At 37.5% G+C, this 26325-nt stretch overlaps 1 protein-coding gene across 2 annotated transcripts in view; it reads left to right on the top strand.

Moving 5' to 3' along the window:
* RFX7 (regulatory factor X7) overlaps positions 1–26325 on the top strand; it is a 164202-nt gene that overhangs the window by 120729 nt on the left and 17148 nt on the right. The gene's annotated exons all lie outside the window — the stretch shown is intronic.

Genomic DNA, 26325 nt, shown 5'->3' with positions numbered 1-26325 from the left:
TATGGTACTTCTAGTTCTAGATCCTTGAGGAATCGCCATACTGTTCTCCATAATGGTTGAACTAGTTTACAATCCCACCAACAGTGTAAAAGTGTTCCTATTTCTCCACATCTTCTCCAGCACCTGTTGTTTCCTGGCTTTTTAATGATTGCCATTCTAACTGGTGTGCGATGGTATCTCATTGTGGTTTTGATTTGCATTTCTCTGATGGCCAGTGATGATGAGCATTTTTTCATGTGTCTGTTGGCTGTATGAATGTCCTCTTTTGAGAAATGTCTATTCATATCCTTTGCACACTTTTGGATGGGGTTGTTTGTTTTTTTCTTGTAAATTTGTTTGAGTTCTTTGTAGGTTCTGGATATTAGCCCTTTGTCAGATGAGTAGATTGCAAAAATTTTCTCCCATTCTGTAGGTTGCCTGTTCACTCTGATGGTAGTTTCTTTTGCTGTGCAGAAGCTCTTTAGTTTAATTAGATCCCGTTTTTCAATTTTGGCTTTTGTTGCCGTTGCTTTTGGTGTTTCAGACATGAAGTCCTTGCCCATGCCTATGTCCTGAATGGTATTACCTAGGTTTTCTTCTAGGGTTTTTATGGTATTAGGTCTAACATTTAAGTCTCTAATCCATCTTGAATTAATTTTCATATAAGGTGTAAGGAAAGGATCCAGTTTCAGCTTTCTACTTATGGGTAGCCAATTTTCCCAGCACCATTTATTAAATAGGGAATCCTTTCCCCGTTTCTTGTTTTTCTCAGGTTTATCAAAGATCAGATGGCTGTAGATGTGTGGTATTATTTCTGAGGACTCTGTTCTGTTCCATTGGTCTACATCTCTGTTTTGGTACCAGTGCCATGCTGTTTTGGTTACTGTAGCCTTATAGTATAGTTTGAAGTGAGGTAGCGTGATGCCTCCAGCTTTGTTCTTTTGACTTAGGATTGTCTTGGAGATGCGGGCTCTTTTTTGGTTCCATATGAACTTTAAAGCAGTTTTTTCCAATTCTGTGAAGAAAGCCATTGGTAGCTTGATGGGGATGGCACTGAATCTATAAATTACCTTGGGCAGTATGGCCATTTTCACGATATCGATTCTTCCTATCCATGAGCATAGAGTGTTCTTCCATTTGTTTGTGTCCTCTTTTATTTTGTTGAGCATTGTTTTTCAGTTCTCCTTGAAAAGGTCCTTCACATCCCTTGTAAGTTGGATTCCTAGGTATTTTATTCTCTTTGAAGCAATTGTGAATGGGAGTTCATTCATGATTTGGCTCTCTGTTTGTCTGTTACTGGTGTATAAGAATGCTTGTGATTTTTGCACATTAATTTTGTATCCTGAGACTTTGCTGAAGTTTCTTATCAGCTTAAGGAGATTTGGGACTGAGACAATGGGGTTTTCTAAATATACAATCATGTCATCTGCAAACAGGGACAATTTGACTTCTTCTTTTCCTAACTGAATACCCTTGATTTCTTTCTCTTGCCTGATTGCCCTAGCCAGAACTTCCAACACTATGTTGAATAGGAGTGGTGAGAGAGGGCATCCCTGTCTTGTGCCAGTTTTCAAAGGGAATTTTTCCAGTTTTTGCCCATTCAGTATGATATTGGCTGTGGGTTTGTCATAAATAGCTCTTATGATTTTGAGATACGTTCCATCAATACTGAATTTATTGAGAGTTTTTAGCATGAAGGGCTGTTGAATTTTATCAAAGGCCTTTTCTGCATCTATTGAGATAATCATGTTGTTTTTGTCTTTGGTTCTGTTTATATGCTGGATTACGTTTATTGATTTGCGTATGTTGAACCAGCCTTGTGTCCCAGGGATGAAGCCCACTTGATCATGGTGGATAAGCTTTTTAATGTGCTGCTGGATCCGGTTTGCCAGTATTTTATTGAGGATTTTTGCATCGATGTTCATCAGGGATATTGGTCTAAAATTCTTTTTGTTGTGTCTCTGCCAGGCTTTGGTATCAGGATGATGTTGGCCTCATAAAATGAGTTAGGGAGGATTCCCTCTTTTTCTGTTGATTGGAATAGTTTCAGAAGGAATGGTACCAGCTCCTCCTTGTACCTCTGGTAGAATTCAGCTGTGAATCCATCTGGTCCTGGACTTTTTCTGGTTGGTAGGCTATTAATTATTGCCTCAATTTCAGAGCCTGCTATTGGTCTATTCAGGGATTCAGCTTCTTCCTGGTTTAGTCTTGGAAGAGTGTGAGTGTCCAGGAAATTATCCATTTCTTCTAGATTTTCTAGTTTATTTGCGTAGAGGTGTTTATAGTATTCTCTGATGGTAGTTTGTATTTCTGTGAGGTCGGTGGTGATATCCCCTTTATCATTTTTTATTGCATCTATTTGATTCTTCTCTCTTTTCTTCTTTATTAGTCTTGCTAGCGGTCTATCAATTTTGTTGATCTTTTCAAAAAACCAACTCCTGGTTTCATTGATTTTTTGGAGGGTTTTTTGTGTCTCTATCTCCTTCAGTTCTGCTCTGATCTTAGTTATTTACGTTTGTTAGTTTTGTTAATATTTTCAAAAACCAATTTTGGGGCTTTTTTTTCTCTAATGTTTTTATATTTCCTATTATATTTCTTTTCACTAGAGTCTTTATTATTTCCTCCTTCTGCTTGTTTAGGAGTGAGTTTTCTCTTTTGTTTCTAGTTTCTTAACCTGAAAGATTAGGTTATTGATTTGACACCTTTCTTGTCTTTTAATGTAGGCATATGTCCCTATAAGTTTCCTGCTAAGCACTTCTTTGACTACATCCCATATATTTTGATATGTTATGCTTTCATTTTTATCTCAAGTATTTTCTAATTTCTCTTGTGAGTTTTTTGATCCATTGATTATGTAGGAATTTAATTTTCACATACTTGTGAATTTCCTTTTCCTTCAGTTATTGACTTCTAGCTTCTTTCCATTATGACCAGAGAAAATATATTGTGTGATTTCAGTTCTTTTAAATGTATTGAGTATGATCTATCCTGGAGAATATTCCATATGCACTTGGGAAGAATGTTTTTTGTGCTATTGTTGGGTGGAGGAGTGTTCTGTAGATGTCTTTTAGGTCTAGTTGGTTTATAGTGTTGATCAAGTCATCTGTGTTTATTGATCATCTGCTTATTTCTATAAATTATTGAATTGGAGCACTGAAGTCTCTGTTATTGCTGAACTGTCTTTTTTTTGTTTTATGTATTTTGGAGCTCTGTTGTTTGCTGCATAAAAGGTTATGATTGTTACAGCTTCCTGATGAATTGGCCATTTCATCTTAATGTCTTTGGTAACAGTTTTCTTCTCTGATATTAGTATAACCACTCCAGTTCTCTTTACTTTAGCCATGCTATATCTTTTCCTGTTCTTTTATTTACAGCCTATTTGTGTCTTTGAATGTAAGTATATATCTAGTATATAGACAACATATAGTTTGATGGTGTTTTATTTTAAATTCACCCTGCCTTTTAACTGGAGAATTTAATCCGTTTACATTTAATGTAATTACTGATAAACAAGGTTTACATCTGCCATTTTGTTATTTGTTTTCTATATGTCTTATGCCTGCCTTTGTTCCTCTGTATCAGGTGGGGTCCTTGAGGGAATCCACCACACAAGTGAAATAATGACAATTGTTTGTGATGAAGATTTGCAGAACACTCCAACTACTTTATTTCAGTGAACACAAGACTCCACTGGGAATAAGCGGTGTTAGTTTTCAAGGTTCCTAATGGGGAATGAGAGATCAGACTAGGGCAAGTTAAAATGGCACAAAGCTATTCTTACTGTAGTTGAGCCATTTTTCTTAAATAAATGCTCCCCAGTTTGCTGCAGGTCTTTGGTTAATTTCCAGAGGTTTTTCATTGTTTTATGGAGGAGTCAGTTTAGGAATTTTACTCTGCAATTCACTGATATCAACATACTAAATATTTTAAATCCCTAAATGTTGGTGGATCAGATAATGGTCAGTTCTAGTTGCCATGCTTTATTCAAAATTAACTAAAATGATCCAGTAAATGAAATAGCCATTTTAACCATAAGAAATAAAAACTATAAAAACATAGAAGATTAAAGCCTATATAAAGACTTTCTTATGGTCTGTAAAAAGCATAAACTATCAAAAAGACTCCTTCCAAATTGTATTTAATGTTTCCCTCTGCTACAGAAGAAAGCCCCAAAGCATTTATTTTTCAGGGGAAGAAGGACTTATACAGGGGAGAAAGATTGGACTTGGAAAGTAGCTATATGTATATAAATTTGAGTCCTAATTTATTTAGACATATACTGGGATTTGTATCCATGAGGAAGTCCTTAACCTTTAATGTTTGCCTACTATCCTTTTGTAAAATGGAAAAATATGCTTTTTTTAAGATTAAAAACTGTATATATGAACTAGCTGAAAAAAGCCATCAAGAAAGTAATCCCATTTTTGTTAGCCCCACACACACACACACACACAAGAAATCCTCAGAATACACTTAACCAAGGATGCAAAAGACCTCTACAATGAAAACTAAAAAACATGGATAAAAGAAATTAAAGAAGATACAAATAAATGAAAAGACATCCCATGCTCATAGATCAGAAGAATTAATATTATTAAAATTACCATACTACCCAGAGCAATCTACAGATTGAATGCAATTACTATCAAAATACTGATGGTATTTTTCACAGAAATAGAAAAAAAAGACCTTAAAATTTACATGGAAGCACAGAAGACCCAGAATTGCCAAAATAATGCTAACCAAAAAGAACAAAACTGGAAGGCTCACATGACCAGACTTCAAAATATACCACAAAGCTGTAGTAACCAAAACAGCATGGTGCTGGCATAAAAGCAGATATATAGACCAGTAGAACAGGATAGAGAATCCAAAAATTAATCCACATATCTACAGCCAACTGATTTTTGACAAAGACACTAAGAACACTCATTGGGGAAAGGACAGTCTCTTCAATAAATGGTGCTGAGGAAACTGGGTATACATATGCAGAAGAATAAAACTAACCTCTTATCTCTCACCCTACACAAAAATTAACTCAAAATGGATCAAAGACATAAATGTAAGACCAAAACTATAAAATTAGCAGAAGAAAACGTAGGAACTTCAGGACATTGGCCTGCGAAAAGATTTTATGAATGTGAGCTCAAAAGCACAGGCAACAAAAGCAAAAGTAAACCAATGGGATTATATCAGACCAAAAAGCTTCTGTACAGCAAAGAAAACAATCAACAGAATGAAAAGAAAACTCACAGAATGGGAGAAAATATTTGCAAACTATTCATCTAAACAGGGGATTAATATCCAGATCATTATATACAAGGAAGTCAGACATTTAAGCTGTGAAGAAAAATCTGATTGTTAAACGGGCAAAGGACATGAGTAGACACTTCTCAAAAGAAGACATACAAATGGCCATAGGTACATGGAAAAATGCTCAACATCACTAATCATCAGGGAAACACAGATAAAAACCACAATGAGGTATCATGTTACCCAGTTAGGATAGCTACTTTCAGAAAGACAAAAAATAACAAATGCTGGAGAGGATGCAAAGAAAAGGTAACACTTACACAGTGTTGGTGGGAATGTAAACTAGTACAGTAGTACAGTCACTATGGAGAACAGTATGGAATTTTTTTTTTTTTTTTTTTTTTTTTGAGACAGAGTCTCGCTCTGTCACCCAGGCTGGAGTGCAGTGGCATGATCTCAGCTCACTGCAAGCTCCACCTCCTGGGTTCACGCCATTCTCCTGCCTTAGCCTCCCAAGTAGCTGGGACTACAGGCACCCACCACCACGCCCAGCTAATTTTTTGTATTTTTAGTAGAGATGGGGTTTCACTGTATTAGCCAGGATGGTCTCAATCTCCTGACCTTGTGATCCACCCATCTCAGCCTCCCAAAGCGTTGAGCTTACAGGCATAAGCCACCACGCCCTGCGGATGTTTCTTAAAAATACAGAGAGGTGTACCAAGATGGCAAATAGAAACCTCCACTGATCATCCTCCCTGCAGTAACACCAAATTTAACAATTATCTACACACAAAAAATATATAAGAACCAGAAATCAGGTGAATGATCATAGTACCTGGTTTTAAGTTGAAAGAGGCACTGAAGAAGGTAGAAAAAAAAAGTCTTGAATTGCTGAGACCACCTCTCCCCCATCTCCCAGCACCTGTCACGGAGAATGAGTCCACTTGCAGGAGGGGGAGGGCAGTAGTTGTGGAACTTTGCATTGGAACTCAGTGCTGCCAACAGTGGGCAAAACTCAGCTGGCTCCCGTGGAAAGAGCATTCAGACCAGCCCTAGCCAAAGAGGAAATCTTTCATCCCAGTGGTTGGAAATTGAGTTCCCACAAGCCTCACCACTGTAGGCTAAAGTGCTCTGGAGTCCTAAATAAACTTGAAAAGCAGTCTAGACCACAAGGACTGCAGTGTATAGGCAACTCCTAGTGCTTTGCTGGGCTCCGAACCAGTGGACTTGGGGGGCATACCACCTAGTGAGACACCAGCCAGAGTGGCCAAGGGAGTGCCTGCATCAGCCTTCCCTCAACCTGAGGCAGCAAAGCTTGCAGCTCTGAAAGAACCCCTTCCTTCCACTTGAGGAGAGGAGAGGGAAACGTGCAGAGGACTTTATCTTAAAGCTTAAATACCAGTTCAGCCACAGTAGTATAGGATACCGGGTAGAGTCTTGAGACCCCATTTCAGGCTCTAACTCCCAGATAACATTTCTAGACACACCCTGGGCCAGAAGGGAACCCACTCTGTTGACAGGAAGGACCCAGTCTTGGCAGGATTCATCACTTGCTTACTAAAGAGCCTTTGGGCCCTGAATAATTAGCAGTGGTAACGAGGTAATACATGCCAGAGGTCTTAAGTGAAATTCTGAGACATGCTGGCTTCAAGTATGACCTAGTGTATTTACAGCTGTGGTGGCTACAAGGCAAGACTTCTGCTTGGAAAAAGCAGAGGGAAGAATAAAGCGGATTTTGTTTTGCTGCTTAGGTGCCGGCTCAGCCACAGTGGGGAAGACCACCAAGAGGGCTTTTGGGGTCCACGATTTCAGGTCTTGGCTCTTAGATGGTATTTGTCGACCTATGGTATTTGGCTCTTAGATGGTATTTCTCAAATAATCAAATTTATTGTTTATAATCAGATTTCTCAAATACCATCTAAGGATGAGAAATATTTGAAGGGTAAGTCCCAGATTTGAGAGCATTCACCACAAGCTGACTGAAGAGCCCTTGGGCCTTAAGTGAACATTGGCAGTACCCTGGCAGTACTCCCTGTGGGCCTGTGGTGGTGGACTTGGGGAAAGACTCCTCTGCCTGGGGAAAGGGGAAGGAAGAGTGGGAAGGACTTTGTCTTGTGGTTTGGGTGCCAGCTTAACCATAGTAGGATAAAGCACGAGGTAGATTTCTAAGGTTTCTGGATCCAAATCCTGCTCCTGGATAGCATCTCTGGACCCACCTAGGGTCTAGGGCAACTCACAACCCTGAAGGCAAGCACAAAAGACTGACTGGCTTCACAAACTGCTGATTGTAGAGCCCTAGGGCTTGCGTGAGAACATAAATGGTAGCCCTGTAGTGGTAACAGTGAGCCTTGGGCAATACCCAGTGCTATGCTTGTTTCAGACCTAACCCAGCACAGTCCCAGTAGTGATGGTCACAGGGCTGCTTGTGTCACCACTCCTCCAGCTCCAGGCATTTCAGCCTAGAGAGAGGGAGAGACTCCATTTGTTTGGGAGAAAATAAGGGAAGAGAACAAGAATATCTACATGCTAATGCACAGAATTCTTCCAGACCTTATCCAAGACCATCAAGGTGGTACCTCTGTGAATCTGGAAGAACCACGTTACTGAACTTGGGATGCCCCCAGATGCAGATACCTCTGCGGTGGCCAAAAACAGATCACAGCACAAAACTCCCTTCAAATACCTGCAAAGTCTTTTCCAGTAGGATGGGTACAAACAAGCCCAGACTGTGAACACTACAGTATCTAACTCTTCAGTGTCCACACACTGGTGAACATTCACAAGAATCAAGACCATTCAGAAAAACATGACCTCACCAAACAAACTAAATAAGGCACCAGGGACCAATCCTGGAGAGACAGAGATATGTGACCTTTCAAAAAGAGAATTCAGAATTGCCCTTTTGAGAAAGCTCAGATAAATTCAAGGAAACACAGAGAAGGAATTCAGAATCCTATGCAATAAATTTAACAGAGATCGAATAATTTTTAAAAAGCAAATTCTGGAGTTGAAAAATGCAATTAATACACTGAAGAATGCATCAGAGTCTCTTACTAGCAGAACTGATCAAAAAGAAAGAATTAGTGATCCTGACACAGGTTATTTGAACACACACAGTCAGAGGGAGAAAAAAAAATAACAACAACAACAAAAAATGAAACACACCTATAAGATCTAGAAAATAGCCCCCAAAAGCCAAATCTAAGAGCTATTGGCCTTAAAGAGGAGGTAGAGAGATAGGAATAGAAAGTTTATTCAAAGAGATAATAACAGAGAACTTCCAAAACCTAGAGAAAGATATAAATATCCAAGTACAAGAAAGTTACAGAAAACCAAGCAGATTCAACCCAAAGAAGACTACCTCAAGGCATTTATAATCAAATCCCTATCTGAGGACCTTGATAGACCCCTAGCTCTTGCCCTATACAAAAAGGTCAAGGATAAAGAAAGATCCTAAAAGCAGCAAGATAAAACAAGCAAATAACATACAACGGACCTCCAGTACATCTGGCAGCAGACTTTTCAGTGGGAACCTTGCAGGCCAGGAGAGAGTGTCATGACATATCTGAAGTGCTGAAGGGAAAAATCTGTCACCCTAGAATAGTATACCCAATGAAAATATCTTTCAAACAAGAAGGAAATAAAAAGATTTTCACAGACAAGCAAAAGCTTAGGGATTTCATTAACATCAGACTTGGCATACAAGAAATGCTAAACAGACTTCTTCAATCTGAAAGAAAAGGCTGTTGAGCAATAAGACATCATCTAAAGGTACAAAACTCAGTGGTAATAGTATATACACAGAAAAAAACACAGAATATTATAACACTGTAATTGTGGTGTGTAAACTACTCATAGTGGGGAAACTAATAGATGAACCAATCAAAAATAATAACTACACAACTTTTCAAGTCATAGTACAATAAAATAGAAACAACAAATTTTTAAATGGGGAGACAATATTTGAGTATAAAGGTTTTATTAGTACTCTTTTGGCATGTTTATGCAATCCAATAATTTGTCATCAGTTTAATACATTGTAAGATATTATCTGCAAGCCTCATGGTAACCTGAAATCTAAAAACATACAACAGATATACAGAAAAATAAAAAGTGGGAAATGAAAAGGCATTTCATAAAATTCAACATCCCTTCATGATAAAACCCTCAAAAAACGGCATAGAATGAACAGACCTTAACATAATAAAAGACATATATGACAGACCCACAGCTAGTATCATACTGAAAGAGGAAAAACTGAAAGCCTTTCCTCTAAGATCTGGAACATGACATGGATGCCCACTTTCACTACTGTTATTCAAATAGTGCTAGAAGTGCTAGCTAGAGCAATCAGACAAGAAAAAAGAAAAAGATGGCATCTAGACTGGAAAGGAAGGGTCAAATTATCCCTATTTATAGATGATATGATTTTATATTGGAAAAAACTAAAGCCTCCACCAAAAAACTGTTAGAATGGATAAATTCAGTAAAGTTGCAGCATACAATATCAACATACAAAAATCAGTAGCATTCTTATCTGCCAACTGTGAACAATCTGAAAAAGAAATCAAGAAAGTAATCCCATTACAATAGCTACAAATAAAATTAAATACCTAAGAATTGACTTAACCAAAGAAGTGAAAGATGTCTACAATGAAAATTATAAAACATTGATGAAAGAAATTGAAGGGGACACAGAATGTAAAGGCGTTCCATGTTCATGGATTGAAAGAATCGTTATTAAAATAGTTATACTACTACCCAAAGCAATCTACAGATTGAATGAAGTCTGTATCAAAATACCAATGATATTCTGCACAGAAATATTATAGAAAAAACTATCCCAAATTTATATTAAAAAGATCCAGAATAGCCAGAGGTATCCTAAGCAAAAAGAACAAAACTGGAGTAATCACATTACCTTCAGATTATACTGTAGAGCTGTAGTAACCAAAACAGCATGGTACTGGCATAAAAACAGACACATAGACCAATAGAACAGAATAGAGAACCCAGAAACAAATTCATACATCTACAGTGAACTGTTTTTTGTGGGTTTTTTTTTTTTTTTTTTTTTTTTTTGGAGATGCAGATGCAGTCTCACTCTGTCACCCAGGCTGGAGTGCAATGGTGCAATCTCAGTTCATCGCAGCCTCTGCCGCCTTGGTTCAGGCAATTATCCTGTCTCAGCCCCCCAAGTAGCTGGAACTATAGGCCCGCACCTCCATGCCTGACTAAATTTTTTTTTTTTTTTTTTTTTTGTATTTTTAGTAGAGATAAGATTTCACCATGTTGGCCAGGCTGGTCTTGGACTCCTGACCTCATTTGACCCACCAACCTCGGCCTCCCAAAGTGCTGAGATTACAGGTGTGAGCCACCGCACCCAGCCAGTGAACTCATTTTCAACAAAGATGCCACAAGCATACATTGGGGAAATGTATGGTCTCTTCAATAAATGATGCTGGGAAAACTGGATATCCTTATGTAGAAAAATGAAACTAGACCCCTATCTCTTGCCCTATACAAAAATCATATAAAAGTGGATTGAAGACTTAAATCTAAGACCTCAAACTATGAAACTACTGTAAGAAAACAGTAGGGAAACTCCAGGACATTGCACTGTGCAAAACTCTTGAGCAATACCCTACAAGCACAGGCAACCAAAACAGAAGTGGACAAATGGGATCACAGGCAGTTAAAAAGCGGCACAGCAAAGAAAGCAGTTAACAAAGTAAAGAGATAACCCACAGAATGAGAGAGATTATTTGCAAACTCTCCATCTGACAAGTGATTAATAACCAGAATATAGAAGGAGCTCAAACAACTCTATAGAAAAAAAAATCTAATAATTTGATTTAAAATGGGCAAAAGACCTATATAGACATTTCTCAGAAGACATACAGATGGCAAAAAGACATGTGAAAAGGTACTCAACATCATTGTTCATTAGAGAAATACAAATCAAAACAACAATATTTAATCTCACCCCAGTTCAAATGACTTTTATCAAAAAGACAGACAATAACAAATGATGGCAAGGATGTGGAGGAAGGGAAACCTTCATACACTGTTGGTGGGAATATAAGTTAGTAAAGCTACTGTAGAGAATAGTTTGGAGGTTCTTCAATAAACTAAAAATAGAGCTACCATAGGATCTAGCAATCCCACTGCTAGGTATATACCCAAAAGAAAGGAAATCTGGATATCAAAGAGATATCTGCACACCCATGTTTATCACATGGGATAACCGAGATTTGGAAGCAACCTAAGTGTCCATCAACAGATGAATGGATAAACAGAATGTAGCACATATGCAAGATGGAGTACTATTCAGGCATAAAAACAGAATGACATCATATCATTTGTAGTCACATGGATGGAACTGGAGGTCATTATGTTGAGTGAAATAAACCATTTACAGGAAGACAAACATATGTTCTCACTTATTTGTTGGAGCTGAAAATTAAAATAATCGAACTCATGGAGATAGAGTAGAATGATGGTTACCAGAGGCTTGGAAGGGTAGTAGGGGCATGGTAGTGAAGTAGGATGGTTGATGGATACAAAAACATAGTTAGATGGAATGAATAAGATCTAGTATTTGATAGTACAACAGGGAGACAATAGTAGAGAATAATTAAATTATACATTTTAAAATAATGAAAAGAGCCAAAATTGACTACATAATTGAAAGTAAAGCACTCCTCAGCAAATGTAAAAGGAGAGAAATTACAACAAACTGTCTCTCAGACCACAGTGCAATCAAAGTAGAACTCAGGATTAAGAAACTCACTCAAAACTGCTCAACTACATGGAAACTGAACAACCTGATCCTGAATGACTATTGGGTACATAAAGAAATGAAGGCAGAAATAAAGGTGTTCTTTGAAACCAATGAGAACAAAGACAGAACATACCACAATCTCTGGGACACATTTAAAGCAGTGTGTAGAGGGAAATTTATAGCACTAAATGCCCACAAGAGAAAGCAGGAAAGATCTAAAGTTGACACCCTAACATCACAATTAAAAGAACTAGAGAATCAAGAGTAAACACATTCAAAAGCTAGCAGAAGGCAAGCAGTAACTAAGATCAGAGCAGAACTGAAGGAGATAGAGCCACAAAAAACCCTTCAAAAAAATCAATGAATCCAGGAGCTCGTTTTTTGAAAAGATGAACAAAATTGCTAGACCACCAGCAAGACTAATAAAGAAGAAAAGAGAGAAGAATCAAATAGACACAATAAAAAATGACAAAGGGGCTATCACCACTGATTCCACAGAAATACAGTTGGCCTCCCTGAAGAGACCAATAATGGACTCTGAAATTGAGGCAATAATTAATAGCCTACCAACCAAAAAGAGTCCAGGACCAGACGGATTCACAGCCAATTCTACCAGAGGTACAAGGAGGAACTGGTACTATTCCTTCTGAAACTATTCCAATCATTAGAAAAAGAGGGAATCCTCCCTAACTCATTTTATGAGGCCAGCAGCATCCTGATACCAAACCCTGGCAGAGACACAACAAAAAAAGGGAAATTTAGACCAGTATCCCTGATGAACATCAATGTAAAAATTCTCAATAAAATACTGGCAAACCGAATACAGCAGCACATCAAAAAGCTTATCCACCATGATCAAGTGGGCTTCATCCCTGGGACGCAAGGCTGGTTCAACATATGCAAATCAATAAACGGAATCCAGCATATAAACAGAACCAAAGACAAAAACCACATGATTATCTCAATAGATGCAGAAAAGGCCTTTGACAAAATTCAACAGCCCTTCATGCTAAAAACTCTCAATAAATTAGGTATTAATGGGACGTATCTCAAAATAATAAGAGCTATTTGTGACAAACCCACAGCCAATATCATACCGAATGGGCAAAACCTGGAAGCATTCCCTTTGAAAACTGGCACAAGACAGGGATGCCCTCTCTCACCACTCCTATTCAACGTAGTGTTGGAAGTTCTGGCCAGGGCAATCAGTTAGGAGAAAGAAATAAAGAATACTCAATTAGGAAAAGAGGAAGTCAAATTGTCCCTGTTTGCAGATGACATGATTGTATATTTAGAAAACCCCATTGTCTCAGCCCCACATCTCCTTAAGCTGATAAGCAACTTCAGCAAAGTCTCAGAATAAAAAATCATTGTGCAAAAATCACAAGCATTCTTATACACCAGTAACAGACAAACAGAGAGCCAAATCATGAATGAACTCCCATTCACAATTGCTTCAAAGAGAATAAAATACCTAGGAATCCAACTTACAAGGGATGTGAAGGACCTTTTCTTTTTTTTTTTTTTTCTTTTTTTTTTTTTTTTTTTTATTTATTATTATTAAACTTCAAGTTGTAGGGTACATGTGCACAACGTGCAGGTTTGCTACATATGTATACTTGTGCCATGTTGGTGTGCTGCACCCATCAACTCGTCATTTACATCAGGTATAACTCCCAATGCAATCCCTCCCCCCTCCCCCCTCCCCATGATAGGCCCCGGTGTGTGATGTTCCCCTTCCCGAGTCCAAGTGATCTCATTGTTCAGTTCCCGCCTATGAGTGAGAACATGCGGTGTTTGGTTTTCTGTTCTTGTGATAGTTTGCTGAGAATGATGGTTTCCAGCTGCATCCATGTCCCTACAAAGGACACAAACTCATCCTTTTTTATGGCTGCATAGTATTCCATGGTGTATATGTGCCACATTTTCTTAATCCAATCTGTCACTGATGGACATTTGGGTTGATTCCAAGTCTTTGCTATTGTGAATAGTGCTGCAATAAACATACGTGTGCATGTGTCTTTATAGCAGCATAATTTATAATCCTTTGGGTATATACCTAGTAATGGGATGGCTGGGTCATATGGTACATCTAGTTCTAGATCCTTGAGGAATCGCCATACTGTTTTCCATAATGGTTGAACTAGTTTACAATCCCACCAACAGTGTAAAAGTGTTCCTATTTCTCCACATCCTCTCCAGCACCTGTTGTTTCCTGACTTTTTAATGATCGCCATTCTAACTGGTGTGAGATGGTATCTCATTGTGGTTTTGGTTTGCATTTCTCTGAAGGCCAGTGATGATGAGCATTTTTTCAAGGAGAACTGCAAACCACTGCTCAACAAAATGAAAGAGGACACAAACAAATGGAAGAACACTCTATGCTCATGGATAGGAAGAATTGATATCGTGAAAATGGCCATACTGCCCAAGGTAATTTATAGATTCAGTGCCATCCCCATCAAGCTACCAATGGCTTTCTTCACAGAATTGGAAAAAACTACTTTAAAGTTCACATGGAACCAAAAAAGAGCCCGCATTGCCAAGTCAATCCTAAGCCAAAAGAACAAAGCTGGAGGCATCATACTACCTGACTTCAAACTATACTACAAGACTTCAGTAACCAAAACAGCATAGTACTAGTACCAAAACAGAGATATAGACCGGTGGAACAGAACAGAGTCCTCAGAAATAATACCACACATCCACAACCATCTGATCTTTGGCAAACGTGACAAAAACAAGAAACGGGGAAAGGATTCCCTATTTAATAAATGGTGCTGGAAACCTGGCTAGCCATATGTAGAAAGCTGAAATTGGATCCCTTCCTTACACCTTATACAAAAATTAATTCAAGATGGATTAAAGACTTCAATGTTAGACCTAAAACCATAAAAACCCTAGAATATAACCTAGGCAGTACCATTCAGGACATAGGCATGGGCAAGGACTTCATGTCTAAAACACCAAACCAATGGCAATAAAAGCCAAAATTGACAAATGGGATCTAATTAAACTAACGAGCTTCTGCACAGCAAAAGAAACTACCATCAGAGTGAACAGGCAACCTACAGAATGGGAGAAAATTTTTGCAATCTACTCATCTGACAAAGGGCTAATATCCAGAATCCACAAAGAACACAAACAAATTTACAAGAAAAAAAAAAAAACATCAAAAAGTGGGCAAAGGATATGAACAGACACTTCTCAAAAGAAGACATTTATGCAGCCAACAGATACATGAAAAAATGCGCATCATCACTGGCCATCAGAGAAATGCAAATCAAAACCACAATGAGATACCATCTCACCCCAGTTAGAATGGCGATCATTAGAAAGTCAGGAAACAACAGGTGCTGGAGAAGATGTGGAGAAATAGGAACACTTTTACACTGTTGGTGGGATTGTAAACTAGTTCAACCATTGTGGAAGACAGTGTGGCGATTCCTCAAGCATCTAGAACTAGAAATACCATTTGACCCAGCCATCCCATTACTGGGTATATACCCAAAGGATTATAAATCATGCTGCTATAAAGACACATGCACACATGTTTATTGCAGCACTGTTTACAATAGCAAAGACTTGGAACCAACCCAAATGTCCATCAGTGATAGACTGGATTAAGAAAATGTGACACATATACATCATGGAATACTATGCAGCCATAAAAAAGGATGAGTTTGTGTCCTTTGTAGGGACATGGATGAAGCTGGAAACCATCATTCTGAGCTAACTGTCACAAGGACAAAAAAACACCGCATGTTCTCACTCATAGGTGGGAATTGAACAGTAGGAACACTTGGACACAGGAAGGATAACATCACACACCGGGGCCCGTTGTGGGGTGGGGGGAGGGGGGAGGGATAGCATTAGGAGATATACCTAATGTAAATGATGAGTTAATGGGTGCAGCACACCGACATGGCGCATGTATACATATGTAACAAACGTGCACATTGTGCACATGTACCCTAGAACTTAAAGTATAATAAAAAAAAAAAAACAGAAGAGTATAATTGGATTGTTTGTAACACAAAGAATAAATGCTTGAGGTGATGGATACCCCATTTACCTTGATATGATTATTACACATTGTATGCCTATATCAGAGAATCCCATTTACCCCATATATATATGTATATACCTAATATATGCTCACAAGAATTTTTTGAAAGAAAGGAAAGAAACAAACAAACGAACAAACATACTATCCTATGATCCAGCAGTCCTACTACTGAGCATTTAGCCAAAGGAAAGAAATCTGTATATCAAAGAGACATCTAACACCCCCATAGTTTACTGCAACACTATTCATTGTACCCAAGATAAAGAGTCAACCTAGGTGTCCAACAGATGAATGAATAAAGAAAATGTATATATACACAATGGAATACTGTTTGGCCAGTAAAAATAAAATCCTGTCACTTGCAGCAACATGAATGGATCTGGAGGTCATTATGTTAAGTAAAATAAACTGGGAACAGAAAGTTAAATACTGCACACTCTCATATGTGGATTAAAGTTCATTTCATAGAAGTAAAAGTAGAACAGAAGATACTAGATGCTGGGAAAGGAAGAGAGTGGTTAAAAGATACAAACTTAGAGCTAGATAGGAGGAATAAATTGTATAGCACTGAAAGATGACTATGCTTAACAGTAGTGTATACTTTCAAGTAGTGCAGAGGATATTGAATGTTCCCAACACAAATAAATGATAAAGGTTTAAGATGTTAGATATGCTAATTACCCTTATCTGTTCACTGAACGTAAGTCTACACTTTAGCTTTTTTAAATTCTTAGTTTCAAAACCACATGCTACTCTTCTCAGTTTTTTTTCATATTCTTTCCTCTGCATGAAATAAACCTGCCTCACCCTCCACCCACCCTAATACCCATATGATTAAATCTACTTGTTCTCTAAGGCCCAGTTTAAATCTACTTTCTCCATATAATATTAGATCCTTAGTTCTAGCTCAGGCTTGGCATTTTATTTACAGTACTCTATGTAACTTTTATGGGAAAGTAACATACACACAGAAAAATATACAGATAAGTTTACAGCTTGACAAATCTTTACAAAATGAATACCCTCGTTATTACCAGCATCCAGATTCAGAAACCAAACATTGCCATAATCCTTCCTGATACCCTCTTATATTCAACTCTCTTTACCAGCACCTCTGTCTTGTCAAGGGTAACTTCTGTCCTGGCTTCTAACGCCACAGGCTAGCTTTGCTTGTTTTTAAACATTACATGAATGAAATTACACAATATACTGTATTTCTTATCTGACTTTTTTACTCAGTATTTGTACAGTTTGCACAACTGTACAATGTTTGTAAAAATTATGCATTTTAGTTCATTCATTCACACTGCTATTTAGTATTCCACTTGTGAATAGACACCATAATTTCTTAGCTCATGCTACTGTGTACAGATATTATCCTTTTTTCCATTGTAGTTTTAACTTGCACTTCCCTGATGACTAATAAAGTTGAGTGCCTTTCTTATATGTTCTTGGGCCAATTGGGTATCATCTTCTGTGGAGAACCTATTTAAGTTTCTGTCCTTTTTTCTCACCTCTTCTATACATTCATTAATGGTAGGTAACTACATCTCACTCATTTTCTCCTAACACAGATTCTATAAGAATGTCATACTGTTTACATTACAGCTGTATGTATTGATTAAGATATTATGCAGGAAATTAAAATTGAGGGCTGATCAGTGTTCTTCAGAAGGAACTTTTGAAAATGTTGTAGTGCAGCCAGTCAACAAATATGTATTGAGTACTCATTCTACTTGAAATGCTACCTGAGTCATCAGTAAAGAACCACTTATTTAACTACAAACCATCTTACAAACCATTTTACAAACCATCTTTACCTCTCTCTTCCTTAGTTTTCTCATCTACAAAATGGTATGATTACATCAGATGACACTAGGGTCTCTTCGCTTTTTTGTTTTCATGTATGCAACCTTGTGAAAATTTTAATTTATCCTTTTACTAACATGATTTCAGAAATGTTCCCAACTATTGAAGAACTAAGTGTAGTAAAATTGGATCTGGATGGAAATGCAAAGAGAGATGGTTACTCGGGAATTTACTGGGTCAAGGCCCCTTCTTTCAATGTTTGTTAATTCTTAATCTATAGGTAGTTACTGTTGATAATCATAAATCTGAACATTTTATATGCAGTTAATTTTTTCTTTTTTTTTTTAATTTTTTTGAGATGGAGTCTCACTCTGTCGGCCCAGGCTGGAGTGTGGTGGCGCGATCTCAGCTCACTGCAAGCTCTGCCTCCCAGGTTCACACCATTCTCCTGCCTCAGCCTCCTGAGTAGCTGGGACTACAGGCACCCACCACCATGCCCGGCTGTTTTTTTAATATTTTTAGTAGAGACGTGGTTTCACCATGTTAGCCAGGATGGTCTCAATCTCCTGACCTCGTGATCTGCCCACCTCAGCCTCCCAAAGTGCTGGGATTACAGGAGTGAGCCACCGCGCCCGGCCTATATGCAGTTAATTTAAAACAAAGGAGACCTCAGGCAATCCAAAAACGAAATTATATATACAAAGAGAGCTCATACTATATGTAGAGTATGATCAGTATATTTATCACATATATATATGTGTGTGTGTCTTTGCTTTTAAAATAACAATCCAAATTCATCAAAAGAATAGTCATTTTTTAAAAGCCTGAATACACTAAGCAGACAGTCCCAGTTTCCCCCTCCACCACACACGTGTCAACTCTAAATCTTTCCATGTGTGTGGATTTCTGTACTGTGGATATTTCATATAAATGGAATCATACAATAAAAAAAGAATAGCCATTTTAGCTGGGCGCAGTGGCTCACCCCTGTAATCCCAGCACTTTGGGAGGCTGAGGTAGGCAGATCAGCTGAAGTCAGGAGATGGAGACCAGCCTGGCCAACATGGCAAATCCCTATCTCCTGTAAAAATACATAAAAATTAGCTGGGGCATGGTGGCTTGCGCTTGTAATCCCAGCTACTTGGGAGGCTGAGGCAGGAGAATTGCTTGAACGCAGAGAGGCGGGGGTTGCAGTGAGCCAAAATCATGCCATTGCACTCAAGGCTGAGCAACAGAGCAAGACTCTGTCTCAAAAATAAAATAAAAATTAAAAAAGAATAGTCATTCTTTTTTAAATGGCTTCTTCATAGGCCATGAGAACTCAAGACCTTAAGGTTTACTTTTTACTGTGATTAAGTAAAGACACAAATTTCTTTTTAAAATCTTAAGGATTTATTTATCAGATGACTTCATAAACCATGGGATTTTTATTAGTAATTTTTAAACTTCAGGTTAAGATTCTTAACCTGTGAATCATGATTCACCATGACTGAATCTTTTTTATAGGATTGTTAGCCAAAATGATGGAAAGGTAAGGCAAGTCCTAGTTAAGGAGGTCATACATGATAGTTTTTTATATGTACATAATTTAACTCTTCTTTAGTTTTGACTTCAAGCAAAGTTATCCTTCAGATATATTGTTCATTGTGTAGTTTCCACAAAAAAGGCATTATCAGTGAGTTTCAAAGGTGATATATTAGTATGATCCTAGTCTAAGATCAGCTTACTAGTACTACTATCATTGTTCTGCATACTATATCATTGTTCTGCCCAAAACACACAACAATATGAAAAAGATAAATTTCTTTTTTTTTTTTTTCTGGAGACAGAGTCTCTCTGTTGCCTAGGCTGGAGTGCAGGCATGATCTCTGATCACTACAACCTCTACCACCTGGGTTAAAGCAATTCTCCTGCCTCAGCCTCCCAAGTAACTGGGATTACACGCGCCCACCACCATGCCCAGCTAATTTTTTTTTTTCTGTATTTTTAGTAGAGACAGGGTTTCACCATGTTGCCCAGGCTGGTCCTGAACTCCTGAGCTCAGGCAGTCACCTACCTCGGCCTCCCAAAGTGCTAAGATTACATGCGTGAGCCACCACACCCAACCGAAAAAGACCAATTTCTTTATGGTTAGGGTCAGGCACTTTTGAAGAGTTTTCTCTCCATAGTCTTGAGATCTATTTACTCCTTAAAAATAAGAGAAGACTACAACAACTTTTCTACTTTCTAAGGCTCAAGATAATTAGGTATTTGACCATATTACTTTTACCTCATTTGTCTTTCAGATTATCTAGCAAATGTTTTGATTAACACTTTTAAGCAATGTAATTCTACCATGTCTTTGGGACCTCCCAAAATTCCCATATACTTTATTATCATTTATAATACTTGGATACTAAGACTCACTAAAATAACATTATGGGTCTAGGTAAGTCAAGAGTCCTTTTAATAGAAAATTGATAATTCTTAATATATTATTTTTATAAATATTAGGAAAAAATTTTAATGATGTAATTTTGGTTACAATACAAGCATTCAGTTTGCTTTTTTTTTTTTTTTTTTTAATTTTATTTTACTCTACTCTCCGGGATACATGTGCAGAACGTGCAGGTTTGTTACATAGGTAAACATGTGCCATGGTGGTTTGCTGCACCTATCAACCTGTCACCTAGGTATTAAGCCCCGCATGCATTAGCTATTTGTCCTAATGCTCTTCCCTCCCTCGCCGCACCCCCACCAGGCCCCGATGTTTGTTGTTCCCCTCCCTGTGTCCATGTGTTCTCGTTGTTCAGCTCCCACTTACTAGTAAGAACATGCAGTGTTTGGTTTTCTGTTCCTGCATTACTTTGCTGAGGATGATGGCTTCCAGCTTCATCCATGCCCCTGCAAAGGACATGATCTCATTCCTTTTAATGGCTGCATAGTATTCCATGGTGTATATGTACCACATTTTCTTTATCCAGTCTATCATTGATGAGCATTTGGGTTGGTTCTATGTCTTTGCTATTGTGAATAGTGCTGTAGTAAACATACATGTGCATGTGTCTTTATAATAGAATGATTTATATTCCTTTGGGTATATACCCAGTAATGGAATTGCTGAGTCAAATGGTATTTCTGGTTCTAGATCCTTGAGGAAGCTCCACACTGTCTTCCACAATGGTTGAACTAATTTACATTCCCACCAATAGTGTAAAAGTGTTCCTATTCCTCCACATCCTTGCCAGCATCTGTTGTTTCTTGACTTTTTAATAATCGCCATTCTGACCGGTATAAGATGGTATCTCATTGTGGTTTTGATTTTCTTTTCTCTAATGATCAGTGAAGTTGAGATTTTTTTCATATTTTTGTTGGTTGCATAAATGTCTTCTTTTGAGAAGTGTCTGTTATGTCCTTTGCCCACTTTTTGTTGGGGTTGTTTGTTTTTATCTTGTAAATTTAAGTTCCATGTAAATTCTGGATCTTAAACCTTTGTCCAATAGGTAGATTGCAAAAATTTTCTCTCATTCTGTAGGTTGTCTGTGCGCTGTGATAATTTCTTTTGATGTGCAGAAGCTCTTTAATTAGATCCTATTTGTCAATTTTAGCTTTTGTTGGAATTGCTTGTGGCAATTTCTTCATAAAATCTTCTCCCATGCCTATGTCCTGAATGGTATTGCCTAGATTTTCTTCTAGGGTTTTTATGGTTTTGGGTTTTACATTTAAGTCTTTAGTCCATCTTGAGTAAATTTGTGTATAAGGTGTAAGAAAGGGGTCCAGTTTCAGTTGTCTGCATATGGCTAGCCAGTTTTCGCAGCCCCATTTCTTAAATAGGGAAATCTTTCCCCATTGCCTTTTTTTTTTTTTTTTCTTTTGGTCAGGTTTGTCAAAGATCAAATGATTGTAGATGTGTAGTCTTATTTCTGAGGTCACTATTCTGTTCCATTGATGTGTGTTGTTTTGGTACCAGTACCATGCTGTTTTGGTTACTGTAGCCTTTTAGTATAGTTTGAAGTCAGGTAGCATGATGCCTCCAGCTTTGTTCTTTTTGCTTAGGATTGTCTTGGCTATGTGGGCTCTTTTTTTTCCATATGAACTTTAAAGTAGTTTTTTCTAATTCTTTGAAGAATGCCAGTGGTAGTTTGATGGGAATAGCATTGATTATTTTGGGCAGTATGGCCATTTTCTTGATACTGATTCTTCCTATTCATGAGGATGGAATGTTTTTTCATTTGTGTGTGTCCTCTGTTTTTCTTTGAGCAGTGGTTTGCAGTTCTTGAAGAGGTCCTTCACTTCCCTTGTTAGCTGTATTCCTAGGTATTTTATTCTCTGTAGCAATTGTGAATGGGAGTTCATTCATGATTTGGCTCTCTGCTTGTCTATTATTGATGTATAGGAATGCTTGTGATTTTTGCACATTGATTTTGTATCCTGAGACTTTGCTGAAGTTGCTTATCAGCCTAAAGAGTTTTTGGCCTGAGACGATGGGGTTTTCTAAATATAGGATCATGTCGTCTGCAAAGAGAGACAATTTGACTGTCTCTTCCTGTTTGAATATCCTTTCTTTCTTTCTCTTGCCTGATTGCCCTGGCCAGAACTTCCAGTACTGTGTTGAATAGGAGTGGTAAAAGTACATTCTTGTTTTGTGCCGGTTTTCAAAGGGAATGCTTACAGCATTTGCCCATTCAGTGTGATTTTGGCTGTGTTTGTCATAAATAACTCTTATTATTTTGAGTTATGTTGCAGCAATACCTAGTTTATTTAGAGTTTCTAACATAAAGGGATATTGAATTTTTTCAAAGGCCTTTTCTGCATCTATTGAGAGTGTCATGTGGTTTTTGTCATTGGTTCTGTTTATGTGATAGATGACATTTATTGATTTGCGTACGTTGAACCAACCTTGCTTCCTAGGGATGAAGCTGACTTGATGGTGATGGATAAGCTTTTTGATGTGCTGCTGGATTCAGTTTACCAGTATTTTATTGAGGATTTTTGCATTGATGTTCATCAGGGATATTGGCCTGAAGTTTTTTTGTTGTGTCTCTGCCAGGCTTTGGTATCAGGATGATGCTGGCCTCATAAAATGAGTTAGGGAGGAGTCCTTCCTTTTCAATTATTTGGAATAGTTTCAGAAGGAATGGTACCAGCTCCTCTTTGTACCTCTGGTATAATTTGGCTGTGAGTCCATCTGGTCCTGGAATTTTTTTTTGGTTGGTAGGCTATTTATTACTGCCTCAATTTCAGAACTTGTTATTGGTCTAGTCAAATACTCGACTTCTTCCTGGTTTAGTCTTCGGAGGGTGTATGTGTCCAGGAATTTATCCATTTCTTCTAGATTTTCTAGTTTATTTGCGTAGAGGTGTTTATCATATTCTCTGATGGTAGTTGTATTTCTGTGGGATCAGTGGCGATATCCCCTGTATCATTTTTATTGTTTTACTATCATTTTTTATTGTTTTATCTGTGGGATCAGTGACAATATTGCCTGCATCATTTTTTATTGCTATTTGATTCTTTATTCATTCAGTATGCTTATAGTTATTAATTACAATAAAAATACCTCATCTGTTAAAGGGATTAGTGCACCTCTCTGTGCAAGTTCCTCATCTATAAAATATGTTTAATAAAACTACCTGTCTTAAGGTTGTTGAGAGGATTAAATGATTTAACACAAAGAAAGCTCTCAAAAAATGTCAGGTATGGTTAGGTATCCCATGACTATATTTTAGCACAAATCTTTTGTGATTCATTGTTTATATTTTTGTACCATTAAACAATGTTTACCTTTAACTTGTACAATTAAATTTGTGTCATGAATGAATATTAAAGACTGAATTGTTACCATGGATTTTGAGTGATGTGTTCATAGTTATATTGAATATTAGGCTTAATTTCAGGCTTAAAAACATACTTTTAAATAAGAAGCAAGAGAAAACAATTATTTCATTTTTAAAATGACATTAGAGTGTTAGTGATTGCGTGAACAGAACATTCTCTGTTCCTCACCCTTTTTTGAGTCTTGCATAAGTATAATCTGACGCTGAGTTAAGAGTTAATTGATACCGTATCTTGTATGGTCAACCTGCAGTTAAAGTTATTAAGCAAGAAAATGAGATGTAAACTAACTAAGATCTCCACACGGCCTGGAATGACCAATGGTTTGTTATATAGCACAAAATTATGAATAAATATTATGTAAATACTAAATTAGATTTCTAAAAGAATGATTGAATATCTGATTCTTTTAAATCAGAGAAAATCAGGGGAAAGGTGTCCTATTGAAATTCTTTTTCTTTAAAAATTATAACCACTGAAAATTGGATAGGCCACCTCACAATAAAGAGTCCTCCCCATCAAAGAAGTGTTCGTATTGAGGTAACCCATCATTTAGGAGTATGACCATTTCTACATCTGGCAGGAAGTTGAACTATACAACTTCTGATTTATTTTTTCAATTCTAACATTTCACAAAATTAAAGAAATTGAGAATCTATTCTAGATATTGTTCTTGTTTTTACATTGATGCCCTCTTTATTTTCTGTTTGACATGAGTTATCAAAGCATAAAGTTTTGAATCATAGGCGGTTTTCTTCTGACATGATTCAGGAAATAATTTGAGCTATTTATATGTCTACAAAGTACTTTTATCCACCAGAGTATCTGACAATAGGTTGTTATAATTTATCCTTTCAAAAGGTAGAGTATCAAAAACCAGATGGAATTGGATGATTTTGTGAAATAACCACACAATATAAATTGTATTTGAAAAACAAATTTGGCATTGGTCATCTAGATACCAAGAAAGACAAGAAACTTTTTATCTGAGGGACATGAGCTCTTTTAAATTACCAGGCCCAGTGGGGGCATTAAAATGTGAAAGTAGTCATCTCTCACTCCCCTCCTTGAGCTAAGTAATCTGTCTGCTGTATGGACTTTAGACTGTCACAACCAAGTAACCATTAAACTAACCTAACAATGCCATATGCTAGGCACCATAATTCATACCCTATAGTTCAACAATGTATAGCCAATTACTAATCAGTTATGTCTGTATACCAATGAGAATTCTTGACAAACAACTTTTGTAATTGCCCCCTCTCCTAATTTGTCCTTTTTTCTTTATAAACATGAGCCTCTCCTTCATTCTCTGGAGCACTTCTCAGCATTTCCCAACCTACAGTCTTCAACCTTGACCCAAATAAACTCACTATATTAATTTTGCTCACTTTATGTCTTTAGGTCAATGATACTTAACATTACTTCTTTTGCCAACCTTTATCTTACCCCTTCTGCCAAAGTAAAAATTTTGGTTTACTAATATAATGAAAAAAAATCAAAATCTGAAACAGAGGGAGAATAGAATGGATATATTCTCTCTCAAATGTCTCATTACACTTCCTCTCTTTATTTGATTTCAGTTTTTTAGGTCCATTTCTGCCAGTGTTGTCCTACAAGCCGGGGCGGGTGGGGGGGGTGGGCAATGTTTCTTCTTTGCTGTTTTAAGTCTTTTAATGTGTTTGTTTAATGTTTATTATAGTTTTATATACAGATGGGCTTCATATGACCCATAAATCTTGTTCCTGGTGCTGAAAATACACTGGTTAATCCAATAGATATGGTCACTGCCCTGCTTGAACTTAGTGTGATGGAGAAGACAAATAAATTCACTGTTATGTAATTGTAACTCATGCGAAGAAAAGAAACAGATTACACTGATAGGGAACATGATGAGGGTACGGCATGAGGACACTGCTTTAGTCGGAAAAGATCCTTTCAAAAATCATAAAATTTAAGCGGAGACTTGAAAGATAAGAAAAGTAATGTTCCAGGTGGAGGAACCAACATGGGTCAAGTCCCTGAGGTGCAAAAGAGCCTCATTCTAACTTTCTTTTTGTGCCAGTTTGAACCATAAACAACTAATTTAACTTGCTTCTGAAATTGTTATGATTTGATGCAGCTCATTTCAGCACCCAAAAGTAGTTACCTCTTCACTTTGTACATTCAACCTTGCAAGACCCCCTGAGCCCTCAAAGTATCAAATTTAGTCTCAATTTAAATATGAGGCTGCTAATACTTCCTGTATAGGAAACTTTCAGTACACATTAGTTCCCTTTCTTCTCGTTGCATTGTTAGTGATGTGTTTGCTGGGCTACTCCTTCCTGTCTAACCCCCAGGGGTATGGAGGATTTGCTGTGGGAATAGGGAAGCGACAAACAAGAGAAATACCATTGTCTCCAGACCTACCCCTATTCTTTCTGTATTAAGGCTCCCAAGGGTCTCTGCCTCCTCTTGAGTCTCTCCCAACTTAACTTCTTGAGCTCAGGTCAGTTTAGGGATGTTATCAGGACATTCAGCAATCTACAAAAAGACCCAAGTCCCGGTTTCCATTACACCCTGCCCACCATGTGTTCCAGTTGTTTTCATTTCTTTTCTGTATGACTTCATCAAGAAG

The sequence above is a fragment of the Chlorocebus sabaeus genome, chromosome 26 (genome assembly GCF_047675955.1).
Source record: "Chlorocebus sabaeus isolate Y175 chromosome 26, mChlSab1.0.hap1, whole genome shotgun sequence".
NCBI classification, from domain to species: domain Eukaryota; kingdom Metazoa; phylum Chordata; class Mammalia; order Primates; family Cercopithecidae; genus Chlorocebus; species Chlorocebus sabaeus.
The sequence above is the reverse complement of the archived record's forward strand: the minus strand, read 5'-3'. Positions and strand labels throughout refer to the sequence as shown.